We start from the raw sequence: 14,313 nt of genomic DNA, 5'->3' as shown, positions 1-14,313 counted from the left end.
CTTAAACAACTGTGTTTTAATATAAGCATCCACTATGAAGACATGGAGGGTGTTACAGGCATTTACAACGGAGGCTCGTGAGCCGCACTCCTCGGGGTGCAGAGGCTTGCTCCCTTGTCCCCTGGGTCCAGGCTTTATGGCCTGAAGTCTGGGTGGTGCCATTCAGCAATGGAGCTGTGAGGCCACGTGAAGGTCACGCCAAGGGCTTTTGTCTCTGGTGACGCTCCCCCAAGATGCAGAGGCCTCTAAGCTGCCACGTGGTGCCCTCTAGCCTCCCTGCCACTGTGGGTCATCCCAGGGATGGGGCTGGACAGGCAGCCTTGGCAGCCACTGTCTGGCCAGAGCAGGAAGACAGGAAACCCAGAGGAAAGTTCCAGGCCACAAGGACAGGCAGTCTGGAAACAGAGAAGCTAAGAAAAAGGCTGTGAGGAAGCCGGGGGAGAAGGGCACTACTCTAGAGAGAAAATGTAATCAGAGCATGGCACCTGGCTCCATAATTAACACTGTGTTCACAAGTGGAAATAAGGTAAGCGTTTTATGGATTTTCAGTAGTAAGCTTACAGACAAGCAACTTTATGGTCACAAAATCCTGGACCCAACCCTACAGAAAAACTTTGCTAAAAATAAGAATAGTAAAAATGAAATAAAACTGGTATCCCAAAGAGAGCTGGCTTCTAATCTCTGGAGGAATCTTCATTTAAAATCCGTGATGAACCTTGTAAAAATCGACTGCCAAAACACATTCAAGAAGCAGGTGGGTCTGGACCGCCTGCCTCCAGCCAGGGAAGGACAACTACCAACGCTGGGGAAAGACTCTGAGCACAGTGAGAAGGCTCAGAAACCAACGGCTTGAATGCGTAACTCTGAATTTACTATCTATTCCAAAAGGAGAAAATTAATATACTGCAGAATAGAAGGAATTGGCCACCAATTAACTCCATAGATATAATTGAAGAAATTATAAGCGAGAGTCAATAAATGTGGAAGGTGTAAAAGATGATGCCGAGTGTGTCAGAGGGTCTCCTGTTATCTTTACTCCTAACTTAAAATGAATTCAAATGTAAAGAATCACTAAAGTTGCTGGAAATATAGGAACCCCAAAAGATTTCACCCCTCCTCCTTAATTCTAAGAAAAACGAAAAAAGCATGTTGAGTCTTATAACAAAGAGAATAAAAAGAGTAAAATGGACCACTTCTTTAAAGACAACCTCCCCAACAACCATCAAAGCATGAGAGAGGGAATGGATCTCAACCCGAAGCCCAGAACAGAATCTGCAAAGGAGAGTAACTACGGGGAATTTTTCACATAACAATAAGTACTATGCGTGGCCACAAAGAGAGTGTTCACATATTCCTGTTTTGAAGAAAACAAACATTCTGCCCTCATGATTCACAAAACTACCAGAGGAAGCAACAAGACCGACCACCACCAAGTGCAGCAGATAACTGAGGAAGAATCGAGATGCTTCAACCCAGGGCCACACTCTTGCCCGGAACCTGGGGCTTCCCAGACAGTCAAACCATTCCTGCAAAAGGAGGGTATGATGGCGGCCAAGAAAGAGAAACAACCCGGCACACCGAAGCCGTTCTAACACAAACTGAGTGGCTGCCCCAAGTCCTGGCAGAGCATTTAGTCCATGTTTGTTGAATTAATTTTATCAGTAGTGACTTATGTCCAGAAATCAAATAAAGATTTTCCTAGTAAACTGATACTTAGGCTACAATAAGTGAAAAGGAAAAGAAGGCCAGAAGTTGAGCAAAATAACTATAGATACATGTTTAAATATGAGGAAAATCAAAAAGAACTGAACATTCTCAGAAGCCTCTTACTCCTGGAGGAGGCTGTCTGTGAACCGACGTGGAAGGGAGCCTGGCCTCTAATGAATGCCCAACACCCATCCTGGGAGGGCGACCGTCAGCTCTCACCAGGTTTGCTGCTCATCATCTCTGAGGCGCAAAGAGCAGGGACTTGAATCTGAGTGACATAAAATGAGGGGTCGGGGTGTGAAAGCAGCGGGGCTGTCTAACACAGCTTCTAACCCTCTGTACCGAGGGAGCCTCAAGCGAGCTAGAAGCCCTCAACCCAGAACACGACTGACAGATCCAAGGGACACTTCCACCATCACAGCACAGGAACCAACAAGTCCTTATCAAGCACGATGCCAGAGAAGAGGATCCTAGGACAGACCATTATCATGATCACAAATTTCCAGAAAACCCTAACACAGTCCCAAATCTCAACGCGAAAGTAGCAGTGGAAGACAGAGTATTTTTCCTAAGAGAAATGCACATTAGGGCTTTTTGGTTGTTGATATGCTAACCTCCCAACACCGAAAATCTCAATATATTAAAGTCACAGCCGCTTTTCAACCCAGGCAGGTACCTGCTGCCTCCAGGCTCTCTGCAGACTGGGCTTGAGGACCAGCAGGCAGACCTGGAGACCCGGAGGTACTTTGTATCACGGCAGAGAGGGCATAACATGAGAGGCAACCAAGCGCAAGTCCACTCCTGTGAATGCCGACCAGGAAGAATCCTCTTATTATCTACAGGAGACCAGCACAATATTCGAATCCTCAACTTCAGAGAACACACGAAAATACTCAGGACTGAAATCTGACTGGTAAGAAAGATCACTGTCACTCAGCTAGGTACGGCATGGGCTAAGATACCTACTGAAACATTCTGGGTGAGTCCACAGGTGCAGAGCACTTCATCATGTGACGCTGACAATCAAATGACCCACCACCCTGGCTGCGGCTCTTGCCCCACTGAATGGACTGGATGCTGCAACAGGGCCGACTCCAGAACGGAAGCTTAAGACACACCCAGTGGGTGACTGTTCATAAAATGCAACAAATGAGGGCATGCATGACGTCTTCTGCATGTCCAACAGGAACACATCCCAAAACGCACCTTTGGGAAGCAGCACGACTCCCTTCAACGTGATTCTCCGGCCAGGGCTACTGAGGTGAAAAGCCCCTGGGGAAACGGCGGCCCATGCTTCCCACACGGCCTGCCTCTGATGAAGCAGGCAGACACAGCTGCAGTGGGACCACCTCCCTGCCACCATGACCACAATCAGACCATCCAGCGAATCCAGTTTGAAACCAAGTATAAGGCGCATCAATTACACAATAACAAGCCAACTGTAAGAGACGCCTGGTGTTGGAGGCAGTGAGTGTTAAAACACATGCACACACCTCAAAACAGAAAGTGAGTACAACTGTGACAGAACTTCTGATTACTTCTGTAATTGTACCAACAGCAGCTACAATTTAGGGAGCACTTACCACGTGCAGGCAGGCATGGGGGAACACATAACCTGGATCCCACTGAACTCTTGTGAGAAGTCTGCTGGACAGGCGCCTGGTCCGGTGGGTGGTAGCAGGGCAGCTCTGGAGTCACCTGCCTGGGCTGGAGCCTGCCTCTGTCACCGAGAGGCTCAGTGACCTGGGCAAGTCACTGTTATCTCCACATCTCCATCTTTTCTCTGACCAGCGGGGGTAGAAACAGTCCCACGTGGTGTGTCCTTGAGCTAGCTCGTGTAAAGTGTTTAGAACAGTACCAGATACACAATAAATATCAGCTATTATGATGATGATCTCCACTTTACAGATGAGAAGACCGAGGCTCAGAAACGCTGAGTAATCTACTCGAGGTCACTGCTAGGGATCGGCAGGGCTGTGGTTCAAATCCTGGCCTGACTCCCAAGGGCGGAACAATTTGATTGATTCTCAGCAACTGTGTTTACAAACGGGAGTAATTCTTCCTGCCCTGAGCACAAATAACTTATTTTCTTATACACTAAGACTTAACAGAATAAGGTACTATATTAACCTTTTACTGTATTTTTAAAATAAATACTACACGTATAGACAAAGTTTATAGTGCTGAATAAAAATTATGTTGGTTCTATTTTATTTAACTCTCGGCTTGAGCACTAATATTAATTATTGTTGCATATATTTTAAATGTAAAAGGTGTTTTCTTTTTTTTTAAAGATTGGCATCTGAGCTTACATCTGTTGCCAATCCTCTTTTTTTTTCCTTTTTTTCTTCTCCCCAAAGTACCCCCCCAATACATGGTTGTTTATTCCAGTTGTGAGTGCCTCTGGTTGTGCTCTGTGGGACGCCACCTCAGCATGGCTTGAGAATGGTGCCATGCCCGCACCCAGGATCCAAACCTGTGCAACCCTGGGCCACTGATGCAGAGCATGCAAACTCAGCCAGGAGGCCGGACCCCCTTTTATATCTTCAACTTAAAAAATCCATAGTTCATTAATTTGCTTTATTGTCATTTGTGTTTTAAAAATACAGGGCAAGATCTGTCTTCAAGGCTTTGGGGGGCTAGCATCTAATTAGGTAAGGCTGCACTGAACGGTTCACCAAACATGCTCTACACCTGCGACCACCACAGACAAGAAGGTGAGCTGCGCATCAGCGGGACAGTCACGCTGGGTGAAGACAGGACAGAGACCATGGCCCATTCCAGGGAGCAGCACATGGATCTGACAAACGGACAGGTCTACCCAGGTCTGCCTCACAACATGCTGTGACTTTGAGCAATGGAAGATATGCCACAAGTAAAAGGTACAAATCACAGATGCTCATGAGGGTTTGCATATTTCTCCAAACCAGAGCAGGTACGAGAGTGTGCCTATCCCATTTACAGCTATTTGTATCACCATCTGCTGGCCTGCATGAGGAGAAGATGACGCTGATGTTAAGAGCCGGCTGGACGGGCTGGCCTACTGGGTTGCCAAGACAGACCCTCAGATGATGTGTTACAGTTACCCTCGTCATGGATACATTTTTAGAAAAGAAAAGGCAGGGGCAGATGAAACAAATCCAAGAGTTACATCCATACTACACCCCAAGGAGAAATATATGCTGTTGGTAACAATCAGTTAGGCTTACCCAACCAGGCAGGATGATGCAAGAGAAAACCACACCAACAGAAACAGCATCTTACAAGGTGTATATCCTGTGTGTTGTCATTTTGACACACGTGATGGCGTTATTTGTGCTTATTCTTTTTTTCAAATCCTTTTTTCTTTCTGTCTTTTTTTTTTGAGGAAGATTAGCCGTGAGCTAACATCTGCTGCCAATCCTCTTTTTGCTGAGGAAGACTGGCCCTGAGCTAACATCCATGCCCATCTTCCTCTACTTTATACGTGGGATGCCTTCCACAGCATGGCTTGCCAAGCGCTGCCATGTCCGGACCTGGGATCTGAACCCGTGAACCCCGGGCCTCCGAAGCGGAACGTGCGCACTTAACCACTGTGCCACCGGGCCAGCCCTGTGCATATTCTTTAATACCACACCCTTATACTAGAGAAAATACATAACTCAGTTTCCTTATCTACGAAATCGAATAACAGCTACCTTGCAAGGCTGTCCTGGGATTACGGCTGATGCACATTAAGCGACCCTGACCTGTTCACAAACAGTAGTCGGCACTATTTCACAGGGTTTGCTCTTGTGGGGTCGGGGAGGCATCCTCCAAGTGAATTTCATGAGAAAATAGTCTCAAACAGGGGGCAACTTTGCTTGGACAAGCTCAGAAATATTTCGTAGATAAATGCCATCCTTAAACTGTGCACTTTCCAGTTTCATCTCAAAATGAAATTGGACCATTAGATTGCATTAAAAACTTTTCACCTTGATGTGTGATGAGCCTCATGATTCAAAGCACAAGATGAAATAGTCCAGAAAGTCCTTATCCAGAACCCAATTTCTTTTCCAGTTAATTTAAAATACAGATGTTGACTGGTTTCATCCATTTTAAAAAATCCATTTATAACTAAACACGTTATTTATAACTAAATTCTTATTCTAAACGACACAGTAAAATTTATTGCAACTGGTCAAAAAAAAATCTTGAAAAGGAAAAGATGCTGCCAGAGGGAATATAAACTTGGTAATATAAGGCAAAAATTATAAAGTTGCTACTGTTCAGCCAAGAATTTTTCATTATTTATCTTAGAGAAACATCCTCACAACAAAAAACACTATTTGATAAAGAAAAATTCAATGGGACTGCCTAGCTAACAATCGTACATTTGCTATGCTGCTAATCCCTTCCAATAATAGAAGGAAAAAAAAACGAAAGCCAGGTGGAGCTTCGGAGCCCAGCCTCTCCTCCTGCTCAGGGCCTACAGCTCAGGCGGCCGTGCACCTCCAGCCTGGGCTCACCCCGACTCACTGGGACTGTCTCATGGGGAGCGTGTGGTCTTCGGTTTCTAGCACTTGAATTCAGCCCTTAGCCCTTGAGGCAATGCAGGCTTAGAATAAGACAGAAGATTTTGGTTTTGCTGGTTTCACTATAACACATTTCCACTCTACCCGGGAAAAAAAGACGCAGAGGGCAGGGAAGGCTCTCTAAGAAAGGGGCTGGCCATCGGAGATATAGCCAGGGTGGTGCACAGCTGATGGGGTGGCAAGTCAGCATTCCAACCCTCTGACTCCCAGGACTGCAACTTTATAACCAATCGGCACACAATCCCTCAGAACACGGGGATGATGACACCAAATAACCACACATTTCATCTTGTAAACGAACATGATTGCTGGCGATACAAGTTCAATGTCAAAAAATTTAAAGGACAAAAAAATTACAAATAACCCATGATGATGAATAAGGTTCATTCACATTCATACATTCAAAGAATATTGGGGGCTGGCCCCGCGGCCAAATGGTTAAGTTTGCACGCTCCACTTCAGCGGCCCAGGGTTTTGCCGGTTCAGATCCTGGGCGCAGACCTGGCACTGCTTGTCAGGCCATGCTGAGGCAGCGTCCCACAAAGCAGAGCCAGAACGACCTACAACTAAAATATACAATTATGCAGTGGGGAGCTTTGGGGAGGGGAAAAAAAGAAGATTGGCAACAGATGTTAGCTCAGGTGCCAATCTTTAAAAAAAAAAAGAATATTGACTGATCACTCAAAATGGATCACACAATTTAAAAATATCAGCTAGGTTTAACACGTCAGAAATAAAAGACAACAGTTTCTGCTACATAACTAAGTTTTAAAAACCATTTATGGAGATACACGTACAATGTAGAATGATTTCGGAATGAAGTGAATCTTGACTGTATACCGATCAGTCCTGAAAGGAACCGGCTTAAGATGACACTTTCAGTGACATCCCAAACCTGGTCTCACTACATACTTCTGTCTTTAGAGAAAGAGATGCCGTACTTCATTTCTGCAATATCAGTGTTAACTACCAATATGTTTGCAAAACAATTAGAATTTAAAACAATTTTTATTTGTTAAACGCCTAAACCTATTAAATGTCTGCCATTACCAAGAAGGAGGCAGAACACAGTATTTCACTGACACAACCTTCTCAAACAAAATTAACACAAACAATGACGAAAGACAAAATCTAAACTAAAGGTTCTTTGGTATCTAATCCTTAAATCTTCTGATAGCAGACCAGCTGCTAATCTTCTTCAGGAGATGTCATTATCTGAGAGCTGGCCTGGAGTCAGGATGGTAAAGGAAGAGCAGTTCCCCCTCTTAAATTAGGGGTAGCGTTTTCATAAAATATGACCATTATCATTTTTCAGCATCTTCGTCTCACAGTTAGGAAGCGGTCGATGAGGTATCTCTCCATTCATCAACCCCTGTAACCCTCCAGTGGGCAGGCACCACCACACTCATTTTAGTAAGGCCTCTTTCAGGAACACCCAGCACACATCCTGCTGACACGCAGAGGGGCAAAGGCTACAGCAGTGCCGCAGGTGGGTCTGCAGCCCAAGAAGGCTCTGATCTAATCATCCAATCAGAACATAAGAAGGAGCTTCACTTTAGAAGCACTGTCACTTTAACCGCTAGAGGGAGAGCACCATTGCGAGCCAAGAGCCTCCTCTCCACTTCTTGTGCGAGAACTGGTCATCCATCCCCGGAAGACACAGAGGTGTCTCCTCACTGGAAAATGGACTGCCTTCACTGGCTGAGACACGGTTTGCCTACTCCAAACCCTGTGCAGAGTACTTTATGGAAGAGTTGAGGGATTTTTCAAGGGCGATTATATGTGTATATGTCATGCTCATTTTACTCCCTGACTTTAGAAGCAAAGTGCCACCGGAGATAAAATTCTACCTTATCGTGACCCCCCAGCCTCACTGCATTTCAGTCATTCATTCAACAAACACCTACTGAGCATCTACTACACCCCAGGGCCCATGTGAGGAGCACTATCAGCAGCTTGTTATGGGATTCTGCATGGTGGTGTCAGGCAGCAGTCAGGACAAGAACCATACAGAATGCCTGAATTCAAATTCCAGGCCTGAGACTGAGCAAGGCACTGGTCTCCAGGGGAGCTCACAACTGACCACGGGGTCACCCATCCTCTGCAAGTGAGGGGGACTCAACAAAAACGGCCAAGACACACGCAGCGTCTGTTCAGTCCCTGCACCACACTGACAGAATCCTCCCTAGAAAGGCAATAAAACCCTCGCTGAGTGAACGCAGGCACGAGGTGAGGGTTCCAGAAGCAACCCCAGAGCCCTTCAGTCACAAAGCAGGTCCAGCTGGCTCTGTCACAGCAGCACAGGAACGAGCCTCAGGCTGAGGGCATCAGCCACAGCTCACCCCATGTGGTCCTTCCAAGAGATCGCTCCACCTCACTCCACCCGATCAACAAATACCAATGAGCGTGTGGCTTTTTTGCGGGGGGAGAGAGTAACCAAAGGCAAAATTTCTAAAAGCATTATTACCAGTAGCACATCTGACAAAAAACTTTTTAGTTTGAAATAATTACAGACTAGTACTTGCAAAAAGATCTACACGGAGGTCTCAAGCATCTCTCCACTCTGCCTCTTAACTGGCTGTCCTCACCCAAAGAGCAGGTGACTCGCCATAGACCTCCCTCAGAACCCGGTACTCCTGAGTGCTCAGTACTCGCCACAGACCTCCCTCAGAACCCGGTACTCCTGAGTGCTCAGTACTCGCCACAGACCTCCCTCAGAACCCGGTACTCCTGAGTGCTCAGTACTTGCCACAGATCTCCCTCAGAACCCGGTACTCCCGAGTGCTCAGTACTTGCCACAGACCTCCCTCAGAACCCGGTACTCCCGAGTGCTCAGTACTTGCCACAGATCTCCCTCAGAACCCAGTACTCCTGACTGCTCAGTACTCGCCACAGACCTCCCTCAGAACCCGGTACTCCTGACTGCTCAGTACTCGCCACAGACCTCCCTCAGAACCCGGTACTCCTGACTGCTCAGTACTCGCCACAGACCTCCCTCAGAACCCGGTACTCCCGAGTGCTCAGTACTCGCCACAGACCTCCCTCAGAACCCGGTACTCCTGACTGCTCAGTACTTGCCATAGACCTCCCTCAGAACCCGATACTCCTGACTGCTCAGTACTCACCATAGATTCCCTCAGAACCCAGTACTCCTGAGTGCTCAGTACTCACCTAAGATGACTTCCAAGTGACAAGATCCTCGTATCGCATAGCTGTCGCTAAGCACATCACTTTCATTCATTCAACAAGCATTCACTGGGTACATACTATGTGCCAGCAACTGTTCTCTGCACAGAACAGCCTCCCTGGGGACCTTCCCTCATAGTAAAATACTAAAATATAATAAACACATTAAATAAGGCTTTAGAAGAATTAAATTAAGTGCTGTGGGAAAACTAAGCAGGGAAGGCAGACAGGAAACAGGAGGTGGCAAGCTGAAATTCTAGGTAAGGGAGTCAGGCAGGGCCTGGCCTCACACAGGACGAGTGTGAAGGAGTGAGTGTCCCAGGGAGACCTGAGGACAGAGCACATGAGTTTGTTCAGAGACCAGGAAGGAGGCTGCTGTGACATGGGCAGTGAGTCAGAGGGTCAGTGGTAGGAGACTGGTCACAGAGGGACAAGGGTGGCCTGACAGCCATCCCTCCCCCACAAGGGTACCCATCCAGAGCCCAGCCCAGCTCCACAGCTGAGGTCCCAGAGCAAGGCTGAGAGTTTCCTCCATATACCCACCACACAAGCCCTGAGTGCTCTGCTCTCACCAGGGCCAAGGGGGCCAGGCACGGGGGTCCTGCAACACACATCTCTCTCAGGGCTCAGTGCTAGTCCAAGATGACCAGCCACAAGGACCGCCTGGGGACAAGGCCATCTGTATCACCCAAGCAGATCCACCAGAGTCAGCCAGCCAGAGCCAGCTCCTACAGCCCTGGGCTTGGCCACAAGCCACCAAGAGCTGCCCTGAGTGACAGAACTCTGACACAGGTGAAAGGAAAACCACACCCTCAATTATAAAGTTTCCCAAAGCCTGTAAACCCTGGCTTCTAATTCCACCTCCGGTTTGACGGATTACTCCATCCTGGAACCCAGCACGATATTTGACAAGAGAGAAGCAAATAATGAATATAATGTCTTAGAGGCTTTGGCTGGAGCGTTGCCTTCTAGCAACCATGATAATAGATGGGGCGATATAACTGTTTCTGCATTAAGATAGTTTTTAAACAGATGACTAAGTAAGGACAAAGGATCTAACATTCAAACACAGACCCTTTAGGCTATGATTCGTGGCTTAAAATGTCCCCCATCAAGTCTGAGGACAGACAGAAACAAACCTTTGCTTCCTTTTCCTGTTATGACACAACTGAATGAATTCTGAGGAATCTCTTAGGCACAGAAGGGAGTCCTTAATCCAGCCACTTAACACAAGCAAGTTAGAACCTGAACAGAGGAGTTACTAATACTCTCTCCTTAAGAGTACAATACAAATAATTGCTGAAAATAACGTCTTTGCGAGGCACATAAAACATTTTTCTACAAGCCAAATGATTTTAATCTAAAAGATTATTTTACAGTGCATTAAGGAACAAATTCCATCTCCCCCAGCTATAAACATAATGGCCCGGGACCAGGTCACCTGCTCCCTTAAACCAGCAATTCCCAACCTCCTCCCGCCTCCAGGAGGGAAAGACCCTCCAGGCGGTCACGGGGCCAGTGGGGGCGGAGGGACGCGGCGCGCTCACCGCGACCTGGAAGAACGGGGGACCGACCGCGGAGGCCTCGCACAGCCGGCGGACCCGCCCCCACTCACGCAGACCACCGGGGGCCAGGCGCGCCCGCACCCGGCGGCCCGCAGCTCCCCGCCCGCCGGGCCGCCCGCCCTCCTTCTAGGAGGCCGCCGCCCCGAGGGACGATCGCCCCATCTCGGGCTGCGACCGCGCCATTCCCGCGCCCCGCGGCCCCCGTGCCCCCGCCCCGCGGCCCCCGCGCGCCCCGCGCCCCCTGCCCCCGCCCCGCGGCCCCGGCGCCCCCTCCCCGCGCTCCTCGCCCCGCCCCGGCCTGACGGAAGGCCGCTGGCCCGCCGCGAGCTCACCTGTCCGCGCGCCCGCCCGCCGTCCGCGGCCCCCGCCTCCGCGGCTCCGCTCCTCCGCTCCGCGGCGCTGCTGGGCACCGGCCCACGCGCTCCTCAGCCGGGTCTGCGCCTCGGGGACCCGGGGCGGCGGCGGCGGGGACGGCAGCGGGGGCAGCGGCAGAGGGCGCGGGAGCAGCACCGGCAGAGGCGGCGGGGGCGCGCACGCTCACGCACGCTCACGCACGCACCCGCACCGGCGCGCGCGCTCCCGGAAGGACGTGGGCCCGGCGGGTAGGAGCCGCGGGCGGGGCAGGCCGCGCGTGCGCCCAGAGCGCTAGGAGGAGGCTCCGCCCATGCGACGGCCTATCCCCGAGTGACAGGCGTGGGCAGAGGCTGTGGAGCGCCCTGCGGGAGGCCCCGCCCACGGGGGCGGGGCCTGGTGACGGCACGTGAGGGGGCGGAGGCACCGGAGCTGTGGGCGGAGCTCGCACCGCGGAGTCGGAAGGGGCGGGGCCGAGCGCGGGGGCGGGGCCTGCCCGCCAGGTGCTCTCAGGTAGACCGGCAGGTGCTGCAGCGAACTGCACAGAGGGAGGGATGTGGAGACTTGTCTTGCAGCTGAGTTTGCTCAGCGCTTTACGTAAGCTTGCGGAAACGTAACTGTCCTCGTCAAAGAACGGGATAGGCAGCTGGTAGGAGACAACCCGGAGGCCAACGCCCCCCAAGCCACTATTTGGGACTGACATTTGCTCATCCCTGGAGCGCAAAGATGGGACTTCCTTTCTTCCCAGTCACCGAAGTGCCACAGCCATCTATCCAGCTACCCTCCCAGAATCACCCTCAGACAATGGTGTGGAAGGGCAGGAGAACCCACTTCCACTCACTTCCCTTCCTGTCTAGGTGTGACCCCTGCTCATCCCATTGACCCCCTGAGGGAGAGAAGACCTGCTCGTCACTTTTCCCTGTTACTCCCTGTAACCATAATAGTGCTACCGTTTATTGAGTGCCTGCTCTGTGTCTGGTACACCGGTATGTGCCAGTTTTCATCCAAGAAGCCACCAAAACAGAACTTTCTGATCAGTGTTCATGCCTCCTCACTTCCACTCTCGCTCATTGGCCATTTTCCATTCAGCAGAGTCCTCTTAGAAATAGAGATCTAATGACATCCAAGTCTTCCTATGACACACTGAGTAAAATCCAAACTCTGCCAACAAGCTCTGGCCCCTGTCTACCTCTGCCGTCTGCTTACACCTCTCTTCCATCATGCCAGCCTTGAAGCGCCCACTTTGTCCCAGGCTCAGGGCCTGTAAGTGGCAGAGAGCTCAAGAAGTCTCCTGGCAATCATTAAATTGTGCAACATCAAGCAGGCAGAAGAAAAGGCCTATGAAAACCAAAAAGCGGAAAGATTAAAATCTACGTCCGTTGATTCAAGAGGATGAAAGATTTCAGGCTAGAATCATAGCACTGAAAGAACAAAATGGACCTTGTGGCAATTTCAGATTGAAGCTGTGTTCACCCATGTTGGGAGCTGCAGGAATGAATGAATCAGGCCTTACTGAGTCCCTTCTTGACCTAGTAGTTCCACTTTAGGGATATTTGCCCTAAGAAAATGTTTCCAAATACAGAAAAAGCTGTGTGCACTAAGCTGCTCTTGATTGGTGTCATTTATGGTGAAAATGAAAACCTGTCCACCTGTACAATAAGCACATTCAAAGGGAACAGCATAGTTATTAAAAATGTATAGAAAGGCTACATAATCGCATAGAAAATTCTTGTGATAGTTCCTGAAAGTAAAATGAGTAAGACGCATGATATATAAAAAGTACATTATGACAAGTATGTTTATAAATAAATAAGCCCATTTAGAGAAAATAAGACAGGAAAGGTACCTGTCAAATGTCACCAGTGGCGACAGTCAGGCCCTGTGCTTTACATGCCTTTTAACTGGGGAGACAGACCCCATTGCCCGCACCCCGAGATGAGGGAACTGAAGCTCTGGAGAAGCAGGTGCTGCTGCTGCTCTCCAACGCCAGTCCCTCCCACTCTGTCCGTGGTGCCAGTTGACCCACCAGTTACTCCAGTTCTCCAGGTTCTCCAATCTCATCTCTACAAATTGATTAGAGGATACCTTGTCTTCTCCCACAAATGGAAGTGCCAAGCCCTTCAGAGCTGGGTCCACATCAGATTCACCCTTGTACTCCATAAAACCTAGCAGACTCTTACCCAAAGGGCATTTAATTATTGAATAAATGAAGACCACATGGAACCCATTTCAAACATAAATGAGGGGAAACGCTGACTGAAGGCAGCGGTGGTGCCTTCTGCCCTTTGTACCAGCTCCCCGTTGTACTGGACTGTCGTGCTGGAGTGTCTGTCTCATACAATTTGAAGTCACTAACTTTCCCTGCTGTTACATCTGGGGCAAGCCCTACTCTCTGACCCCTAAGGAGGTCCAATGATCCTAGTAAAGGGGCTTCCCACTGGGAACGCTCAGGATGCCAGGAACGGACATGTCTGAAGAACCAGGGCAGCAAAGAGCAGTGGCTCTCCCTCAAAGGGCCTCAGAGGTGGTGTGGCTGGCACTCCAGAGAATCGCAGGAAGGAAACACAGGGTGCAGAACACTGTATGCCACCGTTTGAGTAAGAAAGGGAAGGCTGTGAGAATACACATTCCTATTTGCTTGCTTTTGCATGAAGAGACACTAGGAAGATAAACAAGTACTAACAGTCATCATAGAGGGTGGGTGGGGGCCCGGCAGGGACCAGGCACATTTTTGCTCCTGCCTTGTATCCCATTTTGACTTTTGACCCCTGGAGACCTATTACCTTAAAAGATTTAACAACAAAGGAGTCCTCAAATCACCTGGGGACCCACCAGTGCCTCTGCACACCCTCGAGGCAGGCCTCGCCTGGCAGCTGCCACGTGCCCTTGCCGCTATCTGGAACCCGTCCCCACGTTTTGCCTATGCCACCTTAGTTCATCTTTGCTCCACA

At 49.4% G+C, this 14,313-nt stretch overlaps 1 protein-coding gene across 6 annotated transcripts in view; it reads right to left on the bottom strand.

The window, feature by feature from the left end:
* Nucleotides 1-11,591, bottom strand: part of DNAJC5 (DnaJ heat shock protein family (Hsp40) member C5) — a 39,239-nt gene extending 27,648 nt beyond the window's left edge. For 2 of the 6 annotated variants that reach the window (XR_011530910.1, XM_070588725.1), the window contains exon 1: nucleotides 11,344-11,542. The gene's annotated coding sequence lies outside the window, so the exon portion shown is untranslated. Of the gene's footprint in view, nucleotides 1-11,343 lie in introns of all 6 variants that reach the window. The other 4 variants (XR_011530911.1, XM_070588723.1, XM_070588724.1 and 1 more) reach the window with 4 other exon arrangements.
* Nucleotides 11,592-14,313: the final 2,722 nt, after the last annotated feature.

Source organism: Equus przewalskii, chromosome 21 (genome assembly GCF_037783145.1).
Source record: "Equus przewalskii isolate Varuska chromosome 21, EquPr2, whole genome shotgun sequence".
NCBI lineage: Eukaryota > Metazoa > Chordata > Mammalia > Perissodactyla > Equidae > Equus > Equus przewalskii.
Note: the sequence above shows the minus strand (reverse complement) of the source record. Positions and strands in the feature narration are given on the sequence as shown.